Here is an 11951-nt window from a genome sequence, read left to right on the forward strand (position 1 = left end):
TAAATCCAAAATCTTAAGAAAAAACAACACTTCCTTTAATCATTAAATTCGTTCAAAATCAACGTAATTTGTAAACTTTAGCTGTGAATGGATATGAACTCTTAGTGCAAGTGTATACAAGCGTGTATTCAATACTGATACGCTCCTCTTTCTTTGTTTTTCATAGAACTTTGAGGATGATATTTCTATATACATGTCTGAACTATTTGCCGATATATGCTAAGTTCTTTGGGTTCTGGTTGTCATGCTTTTTTCTGTTGGTTATTCTTACGTCTGAACTAACCCATGCATACTTGACACCTTAAAAAAACATTTTTAAAAAATCATATAAATATATATTAAAAATAATGAAACATATAGTTTGTTATTATCCACATGAAAAAAAATATTTTACATAATTTTAAATTTTAATACTATGCATGTGTCAGCATCTGCATTTATTATTATTTTTTTCGGATTGTGGAGGCGATAAAAGTTTACTTGCTGTGGTTTGGATTTTTCACTAAATGGATTGAGTTCCGAAGCACTGCCTCATCTGAATAGGAAAATCTCTTTAACCTTGATGTTCATCCCAATAACGAATTGTTAGAAAACTGAATGAAAACACAGCTACAATGGAGTCAAAAACAGGAAAGAATCCAAATTTAGAAGTTGCAATAGAAAGGTTTGAACTTTACACCACTTGAGCTCACTCGAATATCGGGTTTGACAAAAAGATGGGAAAAAATTCCGAATTGAAAGAAAATAGTACCAACACTAGTCAACTCAATAACATCATTAATGGCATCATGTTTTACGTTCAAGCACGCGGCAAACAAAACAAAATGTCATCCTACAAGGAAAAAGATATCGATTTCCCTTTATCCAAGCAAAGCAAAAGAAGAAGAAAAAGTTAGAATTATACGCCACCGACCAAAGAGAGACTTGTTCAACACCATCTTTGTAATATTCAAAAATGCAAATGTCCTCAGCATTCCCTTCTCTCACTCCTGCTCACTGCTCGGTTCATCCAATCATAATTGTCCCCGTTTTGCCCCCAAGGTGTTGCTTAAATCCCACCCTTCTCCTCTCTGGTCTTCTTCCTTTTCCTTCTGCCTCCACACGTTTCATCGCTCAACTTCTCCTTACCTCTCTTCCTCTTTGTCTTCTTCTTGTTCTTCTCTCTCCCTTCCTTCAGTGGCTTCTTCAGTTCCCGTTGATGATAATATTGAGTCCAATCCTCTCTTGCAAGATTTTGACTTTCTACCTTTTGATGTTATTGAAGCCAAACATGTTAGGCCCGGCATCGTGCATTGTTGAAGAAGCTCGTATGACGTTTTGAACTTTTGGGGCGTTTTCACTCCTTTAAATTTTAATTTTTACCTTGCTCTAGGGTCCAATATTGTTTTTCTTTTCAGGATCATTCACTGGTTTCAGTCCTGGTTTGAGAATTCAAAATTTTTGTTGACTTGATATATATATATATATATATATATATATATGAGTTTTAAAATTTGAAACTTGTGATGTTCTGGTATCTGGATTTCAGTTTTTTTTTTTGGTATTTTGGTTTTGATATATTTGTGTTGGCTGAATAGGAGAGTGATTTGCATGAATTGGACAAGACAGCAGAGCCCTCATGGCCAAAGCTGGTGGAGCCACTGGAAAAGATTGTTGATCAGCTGTATGTTTTGTGGGGAATGGTTAAGCATCTTAAAGCTGTTAAGGACACAGACAATCAAATATGTAACATAACATGTAGTGTGTATATAAAAATGTTTATGCTTGAAGTGCCATGCCATCTTCAATGCTTCAGTCTTTTAGACATCTAATAACTATTTCGTTTTTATCTTAGATTAAGCCATGAATTTTAGTTATACAATGATCAATTTGATCATAGTATTTTGCAGAGCTCAATCGAATATGCATTGGTGCATTGCTCTAAACTATGTTTAGCTTTTCCTTACAGCCTGAAAAAGTTAAGTTTCAACTAAGATTGGGACAAAGAAAACCCATCTATAATGCCTTCAAGGCCATTAAAGAATCTTCTGATTGGCAATTTCTAAGTGAAGCTCACCAACGTATTGTACATGGTAAGTATATGTAATTATTTTATCTTTATATCTAATAGAGAGTTATTGCTTTCAATTTGGTTCCATAATTCAATGTTAGAACCACTACCTTAATTTGGTTGTTTGATATTGGCCAATTACTAATTGCAAAGTCTAATAGTTAACATGCTCTAATAGATATTAAGATGAACATTCCGAAGGGGAAAAAAGGAAAAGTATTAAAATTCTAGTGATGCTGCATCTAGATATAGCATATTTAAAACTGCTACCGTTACTACGTGCTTCTTCCATTCCTATTAGTTTCTATGAGTGTTTGAACAGATAACTTTTTTATAATGTTTTCAGCCCAGATAACGGAAGCTGTTCTTAATGGCGTTTCACTTGAAGATGATGAAAGAGAACAGTTCAACAAAATTGAACAGGTACAATACTACAAGTTTTGAAGTTTAAGTAACACTATTAACAAATGCATTATACTACTTGACAATTTATCTTTTAAATTCAACTTCTCTAGCAAGTAAAACAAGGAGAAAGTAGAAGTTTCTTTTGAAGTTCTCGACATCTTGTCTTCTACAAAATTCCCTCTTCTAACCATATAAAAATCTATGCTTAATTGTGTCATGTTCATTCTTTTGGCTATTCTTTTCTATTTACTATCAGCTGATTTGTAGGAACTGAAGAGTTGTCTCAGAAATTTAGTGAGAATAGTTTGGGTGCCACAAAGAAGTTTAAAAAGCATATAACTGATAAGAAAGAAATTGATGGTTTGCCTGCTACTACTCTTGGGTTAGCTGCACAACCAGCAGTGTCTCAGGTTATCTTTTCCAAAATTAATCATATGCTCGCATTTATTAGTGGTCTTTCATTGTCAAGTTTCGTGCAGTTTCTGTTTTTCTGTCATATAATATTTTTTATCTTTTGGTTCTCACCTAGGGTCATGAAAATGCAACTGCTGATAATGGGCCATGGATGATCACTTTAGATGCTCTGAGTGCTTTTTCAGTTGTGCAACATGCTTGTAACCGTGCTTATTAGTGGTCTACCATGCTTATACAACACGGGCATCAAGTGGTGATTTGGATGATGATACACCAATCATCAATCAGATATTGAAACTTCGTTTGGAAAAGGCTAAGCTTCTCAATTACAATAATTATGCTGAGGCATGACTCCAGAGTATCTTTAAGACTACATCCTTGTCATAGGCTGACTGAAGCATACTTGATCAGGTAAGCATGGCAACAAAAATGGCTACTGTTGATAAAGCTGTGGAACAATTAGAAAAGCTGAGGAGTGCTTAGTGGAATGCTGCTGTCCTGGGTATTATGCAATGGATATGGTTTCTTTTTGGTTTGAGAAGATTGCCAATGTTTCGATCTTTTGATTTATCGTGTGACTTTTTAATCTATTTTCATCAACAAGACTAATTTATGTCTGACACTTTTTGTTCTTTTTTATTAGTTACATTTTAAAGTTCAAAATTTGCAGATACTGTCACTGATGGTGCAAGCTTTTCTATATACACGATACATGGAAAGAAATTTAAAGCATATGATCCTTTCTGGTCCTTGCAGATGTTGAAGACTTAAAAAGTTACTCCAAAAGTCAAGGTGCTCCGGAAGCTGATAATTTGAGCCATTGGGACATGAACCTCTGGAGTGAAAGGCTTCGTGAGTCAAAATACAACATCAACGAGGTTGACTCTCTCACCCTTCTCTATTTTCTAATTAAACCACACATTCAAGACCTCAGTTATGTGAATAAAACTCGTGTCTTTCCTGGTGAAAAAAAATTATAAAGGAAAAACTTCGGCCATATTTCTCATTATCAAAGGTTATGGATGGCCTTTTCCACCTTGCTAAGATATTTTTCAGGATTTATATTGAGCCAGCTGATGGTCTAGCTCCTGTACGTTTTTCTTGGTTTCCCTATACTTTTCTTCACTGCTTATTACACAGAATATTAATTTTACATCCAACTGACTTTTATTATTATGATTATTATTATTTTTAAAGGTTTGGAACAAAGACGTGCTGTTCTACTGCGCCAAAGATTCTTCAGGTTGTCCAATTGCCTACTTTTATTTTGATCCATACTCTCGTCCATCAGAGAAAAGGGAAGGTTCATGGATGAATGAGGTCGTTTCTCGGAGTCGAGTATTGTCATGTAATGGGACCACCTCAAGGTTACCTATAGCCCACATGGTGTGCAATCAAACACCACCATTTGGGGACAAGCCAAGCCTCATGACATTCCGTGAAGTAAGTTGAAGATATTGGTTTTAAGTATGATTCTAGTGCTGATAAATTCCTGTATTCTTTCTGAATGATTATAAATGGAAACTGAGTTTGAGGTCCAGAAGCCTAGAGCTTTCCCCATATGCAGCCTCCCAATTCCTTTCCTCCTGTAGTAGTGCTTCTGATCTTATCCTAGAAACCAGGATTTTAACCACCTAAGCACTGTGCTTTTATCATTAATATACCAGTTAAAGCAGTCCCACGTAAAGTTTACGTTAAGGTGATAATCCTTGATCAACTATGATAGTAGCTCATGCTTTTTCTACTTCAGAACATTTTAGATTAAAAGGCATTGTTGTAGTACACTCTTATTAATAAATACCAATTATAGACATGCATTTCTGTGCTAGACCATCTGGTTCTAAGCCAACCTAATCTCCAATAATATTATTGTTTAAACTAAGGCTGACACGGACATGGTCTGATAGGATAGCATTTGTATGTTTAGCTGACATCTAATCTTACTTCTAGAGATTTTGGCTTTATTCTATCTTCAGTGCTTGCAGGTGTGGTTTTATGGAATAACAAAGGATATACGTTCATTCTAACATATTTTAATGATTATTGTAGCAATAATGACTTTTGGATCTTCAAAGTGGCTGCTACAATTAGCCCCCGTGGGATGATGGGATTTCTTATTTTCATAGGTACAAACTGTCTTCCATGAATTTGGCCATGCACTTCAGCATATCCTGACTAAGCAAGATGAGGGTCTAGTAGCTGGCCTTCAGGGGATTGAGTGGGATGCTGTTGATTTGCCCTCCAGATTCTTGGAAAATTGGTGTTACCACAGGGTAACATTCCCAACAACCAAAGTCTATATCTCTGGGACTGCTTTAAAGCTCAGACTCCGTTTCCTTTTTGTTGGTAAAGGAAATAGATCTTCTTGCATGTAGAAAATTTGCAAACTAGGGCCTATGCATTAGCTTTCGATCCTATTTATTCTTGGTAAAGCAGCCGTATACTTGTGATGGTTTCTTGTTTGTGGTTTCTGGCTTTATGTAACCCTTCACTGTTTTTACTACACTGTATGTGGTTTATCCTCATTGCATTTGATCATAATATTATGATATGAAGATGCATTCGAAGAAGATATGTCTATTTGACCCTGGGGATGTTAACCTTGAGCATGTTTGATATTTTTATTCCCCATTATGTTCTTGCCAGGGCATGGACTAAAATCTAAATTTTATTCATTCTCTAATTATTTTTCTGAGTACATCTCCCATATCCACATGTTTGGAATTTGATTAATATCATGCGTAGTTCATGTTTCAAATCAATTATGACTTTCATAAGTTGATTTCTATTTAAATATTCTTTTGTTTGCTTCAGAGATACATTGATGAGCATTGCAAAACATTATCAAAACAGGGGAGAGCCATGGTGAAGAGGTATATTTGAAGCTCCTTGCTGCAAAGACTTTCTGTGCTGGTTCTCAAAGTCTTCGTCAGGTCAGTTGAACTTGTTCTGCCCTTATGTCATTTTTGGTGTATATTTTTTGCAGAAACAATGTGTTTCTTGAGGATGTCTTGTGGAACAGAAGCCTGGCCCTTAATAGATGTAGGGTACCTTGTGAGAGTTCATTATCTCCATTTGCCCCCCATCTATCATCCTGTCTCTCTTTTTCTCTGGTGCTTACCTATCTTCCCTCTATGTCCTTGAAAATTAATTAAAAGTGCTACAAAAATGTGTAGTATAAGATGATTTTTCTAAACTCCATGACTCTGTATGTTGTTGTTGTCCTGTTCTAATGAAAGGAGATTGTAATATTTGGTGAAGTGGATCAATGACTATTTTTTTGTCAGATTAAACTTGCTAGCCTGGATTTGGAGCTGTATACAAAATATATATCAGATGGGTCAGAATCTGTTTATGATGTTGATCAGAGAGTTTCTAGAAAAACAGAAGTAATCCCCCCATTGCCGGAAGATAGAGTCCTTTGTGCTTTCAGCCATATATTTGCAGGTTTGCTTCTACTTCTTCCAGCCCCACCCCTCTCCCCCTTATGTACTTTTTATGACTACTATTTCGACCAGATTTCACATTGGAGATTTTTTAATTGATTGACTTTTGTGAACGTCAGCTGGATATGGAGCTGGATACTACAGTTACAAGGTATATTTTTATCATTTTTTAGTCTCTTCTTATAGAACTACTGTGGAAACATGTTTTGAACTTTAGTGGTTGGAACCAATCAGAGAAAGACTATATAACTTATTAATCCTCCTCCCTCTTCTCCTTATCTATCTTTAGCCTGCTTTTGCATTCTAGCATGTATAAAGTATTTGTCTGCTAAAGTCTTCTGAGCATTTTTATGAACTGTGGGCATGATTTCGATCCTTGTTTACATTTTTTTCCTTTTCCTATATCCTTGATATTTTGAAAAACCAAAGTCTGCTACTTCAGCACACATGCTATCGTCCAAAATTATGTTGCTTGATTTTACATCCCTGTGTATAACACTACGCCGGCCATAGTTATGAAGATACATCAAACCTAATTCTCATTAGACACTAAATTGGATCAATGTTCTTATTTTGTTGTAGAGAAATCAGAAATGTCATATAAAGAATCAATAGATGAGCACGTACAGCTTGAGTTTATTACCTCGAGCAGCACTGGGAGCAATGGAAAGCCTGGTTGCCCAGTCCAAAATTTTCCGTTTTGCTGCTTCCCCTGTTAAAAACATCTGATGAACAGAAATTGATGAACAACACAAGAAGTGAGTACAAGGGTTTATGGTGAAAAAGTACCACAGAGTCGGTCTTGCAAAGAGCCATTGGACATGAAAGGATAAACAAGGATTTGTTGATCGTTTTCGCAAGAATAACCAAGAAGAGGAACCAGGTTCTCATGCCGAATAGCTGAAAGAAGGTTTAGCTATGGATATATATATCAAACATAGTTAGCAAGTCAACCATAGATGGAGGATTCTAAGCTGATGATTTATGCATATAGATTGTTTAACTCGTTCTCGAATTCTCGAGTTCCTTGAGTCGAGGTCGATGATGGGGCCAATGTTTTGTACTTTTGGGTGGCGATCTCAATGTATTCTGAAGTATATTCTGTATAGATATTGGCCCCATTATCGTAGTCAACCTCTTTATCCCTTGGGCGCACCTGCAAGATCTCAAAGGTATTGCAAGTGGGGGCAAGTTCAGGTCCATTTGATCCCTCAACCAAGGTCACATTCAGATACCCTTCGGCTGTCGCGTTGTAAACAACCTATCTATAGTATGATCCTGTTGCCGATATTTCAAAAATCTCCTCTTTCTTCTCATCGTTGATGTAAATATCAAACACCCTTTCCAATTCTAACAGTGTCATTTAGCACAAGAAACTAGAGGATCACAGTGTAGTTATAGTCCACATTATCAAGGTCATTTTTTATGTAATTTTTAATATTATCCAGGTTATTTTGAAGGAGCTCCATTCACAAACATAGAATTTAAATATCTGACGTTACTTAAAGGATTTAATGTATCATCCCAACTAGTTGTACTTGTTAGTAATAATTTCTTTATATTATAAAATAATTCTATTATAGTTTTATAGTTTTTAAAATAATTATGTAGTATTTTAGAATTTAATAAAAATATATTTCTACACTTTTAATAATATTTAAACTTTTATATTTTAGCCGATAAAAAATAAATTTTAGAACTTTCGAAAAAAACAATTTAGTATTTTTATAGCTTTTAAAATATTTTTAGATTTTTTTCGTTTTAAAATAATTTTTAAAATAAAATTTAAAAATACTGTATGATAGTACTAAAGTACGCCATATGATAAATAATCTAAAGTGATTAAGATTTAACTGTTAAAATTGATTAAAAATTTAATTTATATGAAAACTGATCATGAGACTTTTAGTATAACAGTTTAAATACTTGATTAAATTCTTTAGTATAACAATTTAATTGAATATAAAAAAATTAAAAGAATAAATTATTTAAATAATAATAATTTAAATTTTTACTAGTTGTGATTGGTAGGGGTTAGTTAAACTTGATTCGACTCGAAAAATAGATTTTTTTATACGACTCGAATTTACTTTGAGTTGTAATTTCATAAACTTGACTCAACTAAAAAAATCAAGTTCAAATCAAGTTGCATTTTGCAACTCGAATAACTTGAAAATTTTAGTAATTAGTTTATTGATTTTCAAGTTTGAATCAGTTTTTTACTATGTATGATATATGAATATCACATATAAAAAAATGAATAAATATATATGTATTATATATAGTTATAAAAAATAATTAAAATTAAAATAAAATAATATCATAATATTATAAATATTTATAATTAAATTTAAACAAAAACCTAAAAAATTGATTCAACTTGAAAAAAAATTCAAATAAACTTTCAGTTATAAAATAAAACTCGCTATTTCGAACCACTTAAAATTTTTAACTCTCCTTCCTAGTGATTGGGTGACCACTTAAAAAGCCCACCCTTGCATCACGGCGTCAGAATAATTAAAATCATGGACCTAATGGTCACTATAATGTATAATTAGTTTATCCTCCTCCAGGCTGACATGGTAAAGCAATTTTCGTACAATTTTAGCTGAACCGAAACCCTTTGTTTTAGCTAATCCACCTGTCTATATCATGATACTTGAAGGAACGTGAAGAATAAGAGGAAACAATAAAAAAAAGATTAATGACCGAAAATATTTTATAATATATAATTTTAATTAATTTTTTTTAATTTACGATAATGACTAATAAATTCACATCGCGAACTTTAATTTCAAAACACAGTTTTTAAATTCGCAACACGAATATATAAATCGTAACGCGAATTTGTAATTCGCAACACAAAAGTCAAATTCACAAAGTGTGTTTATTTTCGCAACGTGAATTTTATTTTCGAATTCGAAACACAATATTAATTTCGCAACACAAATGTAAACAATATAATCGCAACTCATAACCTAAACTCAAAATCACAACTCAGTCTCATCTCCATCTCTCACTCTCTACGGCGATATCCGTCCCCATCTCTAGTGAAATTCGTCCCCATCTCCGGCGAAATTCGTCTATCTCCATCTCTTAGAGCCACACTCACAACCATTCACGGCCACAAATGGGAAATCAACCACTGAAGTTAGTTTTTTTTAATTATTTTTATTTTAAAATTTTTGTATTATTATTAGATTTTTTATATTTAAATTGATGATAAATTTACTGGTAATTTCAATATATAGATTAACCATTTCACTTAGATTGCTTAGTAAATTCATTTGGTTGCTGCCAATACTGCTAAACTGTTTAGTCTTTAACCCTGTGAAGTTAGTATTTGTCTTTGTTTTGTCTTTTGGTTGAAGTAATGCAATTCATTCAAGTTTCAATTTGCAGAAGAATAGTTTTTGAAACTTAAATTCGCAACACGAAAATGAAATTTGCAACACGAAAATCGCAACGCGATTTCATTTTCGCGTTGCGATTTTCAGAAACTACTCTTCTTCTGCAAATTGAAACTTGAATGAATTGCATTATTTTAACCAAAAAACTATGATAGAATAATGACTTGGGTGAATACTGTGCTAGTTTGAAACATATTTGGCTTTGTTTTCACTGTTTAATATCATGTCTGTTTATAGTGTATTATTTATAGTTTTTGGTATATCTAACTTGGTATGTTTATTGTTTTTGTTGTAAATTTTTTTTCGGCTTCATTGATTCTAAGGAATAAATTAAGCCTAGTCACTACAATAGCGTCGATACTTACACCTGTACAAAGAAAATTGTTTGAGGATACTGACTTCGGGCCATGGCTGAAAGTACAACATCCAGGTGGAGATGCTATGTTAACCCATTTGTTTCTTCAGACCATGACTAACGATCTACCCGAGAGGATACAACGTGGTGATGAAGAGATATGATTTCATTTTCCACCGGCGTATATTTGTTTTGGGCGGGAGGAGTTTTGCTTAATCACTGGTCTACGTTTAGGACACGATGAAGTAGGTCGGTACATTAGTTATATCGCCCGCCCATCATGGTTATCTCAGGTTTTTCCTGAGCTGGCAAAGGCGAAGCCCAGTTTACACGTCGACGACTTGAAAAGATTACTTCTTAAAGATGGTTTTACTCGGATGGATGGCCTTGATGTTGTCCGAGTATGCCTTTTATTACTTTTGAATGCCGGCTTTTTAGGCAAAGAGGTCAGACAACCTATTTCTGATGACCTAATATTATTGGTAGAGGACCTAAATGCATGAAACGTGTTTCCCTGGGGTTCATATCTATGGAAAGCTACTTGGAAAAAGTTGTCGTATGCCTTTAAGGACCGTCGTAGTTTGCGTGGCGATGGGTCCAAATACACTTTGGTAAGCTTTATTTGGGCCTTTAAGGTAAGAATTTCTATATAATGTTTCCAAAATTATAATTAATTATTTAACAATTACTAATGTTTGTGTATTATATTGTTTGTAGATTTGGATATTTGAGGCTTTTCCCAGTATGCGGACATATGTAAGAAAAAATTCAAATGATATTCCTAAGGCTATTACTTGGAGGAGGATCCTACTGTTGGATTGGGAAGATTTACTACCATATACGACGATGAATGATGTAAGTTAACACAAATACTACCATATATAAACAAGTTATTACTAGTAGACATTTAACTTTGTTTGAGCTTTTATATTATTAGGAGGCCAACTATTCATTACAGAGGCTGACACCCACAGAGGCTGAGCTTGCCACTGATTGGTGGCAAGCTAGTAAGCATTTTTTTATGGGATGGATGATAAGCACCCCCCACTTCGAGAGCCATCACCTGATCGAGCCGATTCTACAGCTCAACACCCAGAGCCATCACCTGATCGAGCCGATTATACACCTCCACAACGAGAGCCATCACCTATTCCATCACATCATCGAGCCTCTTCTCCACCATCACCTCATGATAGGCGACCGACAAAGATGCCACGACATTTATCTCCCTGTACTCCACCTCCACGGGATGAGTTTGGGGAGTTACATGATGAGGTCAGTGCTTTGCGTGATGGGGTCAGTACTTTACGTGACGACAATGGTGCATGGCTAGGGATGTCAAAAAAACCCGAACCCGATGGGGAAAACCAAAAACTGAATTAAACGGGGATGGGGAAAAACCGTTTATGCTAAACGGGGATGGGGACGGGGACGGGGATGGGTTTAGTAATCCCCGCCCCGATTACCCGATTGCCCGGCCCGATACCCAGCCCAATAAATATTAAAAACAATTATTATTATATATATATATATATATATATATATATATATTAATAAATTTAAATTAAATTAAAATATATATATATATATAATATTTATATATTTAATTTAAATATATATACCCGACCCGATACCCTTTTAAATAACCGTTTATGCTAAACGGGGATACCCGTTTTCCCGCGGTTTTTCCCGATTACCCGATGGGGATCCCCATTTAAATCCCTGTGGTTTTTTAAGCGGGGATGGGTATAGGTTTTTTAAACAGGTATTGGGGGCCCGAACCCGGCCCGTTGCCATCCCTATGCATGGCGTGATGAGGTACGGTCTTTACGTGGTGAGGTAGATGTTTTACGCAATGACAATGGTGCTTT

General features: G+C 34.7%; 1 pseudogene; it reads left to right on the top strand.

Annotated features, from left to right (window-relative positions):
* Nucleotides 1-780: 780 nt before the first annotated feature.
* Nucleotides 781-6718, top strand: LOC120126654 (annotated as a pseudogene).
* Nucleotides 6719-11951: the final 5233 nt, after the last annotated feature.

Source organism: Hibiscus syriacus, unplaced genomic scaffold, assembly GCF_006381635.1.
Source record: "Hibiscus syriacus cultivar Baekdansim isolate YM2019G1 unplaced genomic scaffold, ASM638163v2 tig00110461_pilon, whole genome shotgun sequence".
Lineage (NCBI taxonomy): Eukaryota > Viridiplantae > Streptophyta > Magnoliopsida > Malvales > Malvaceae > Hibiscus > Hibiscus syriacus.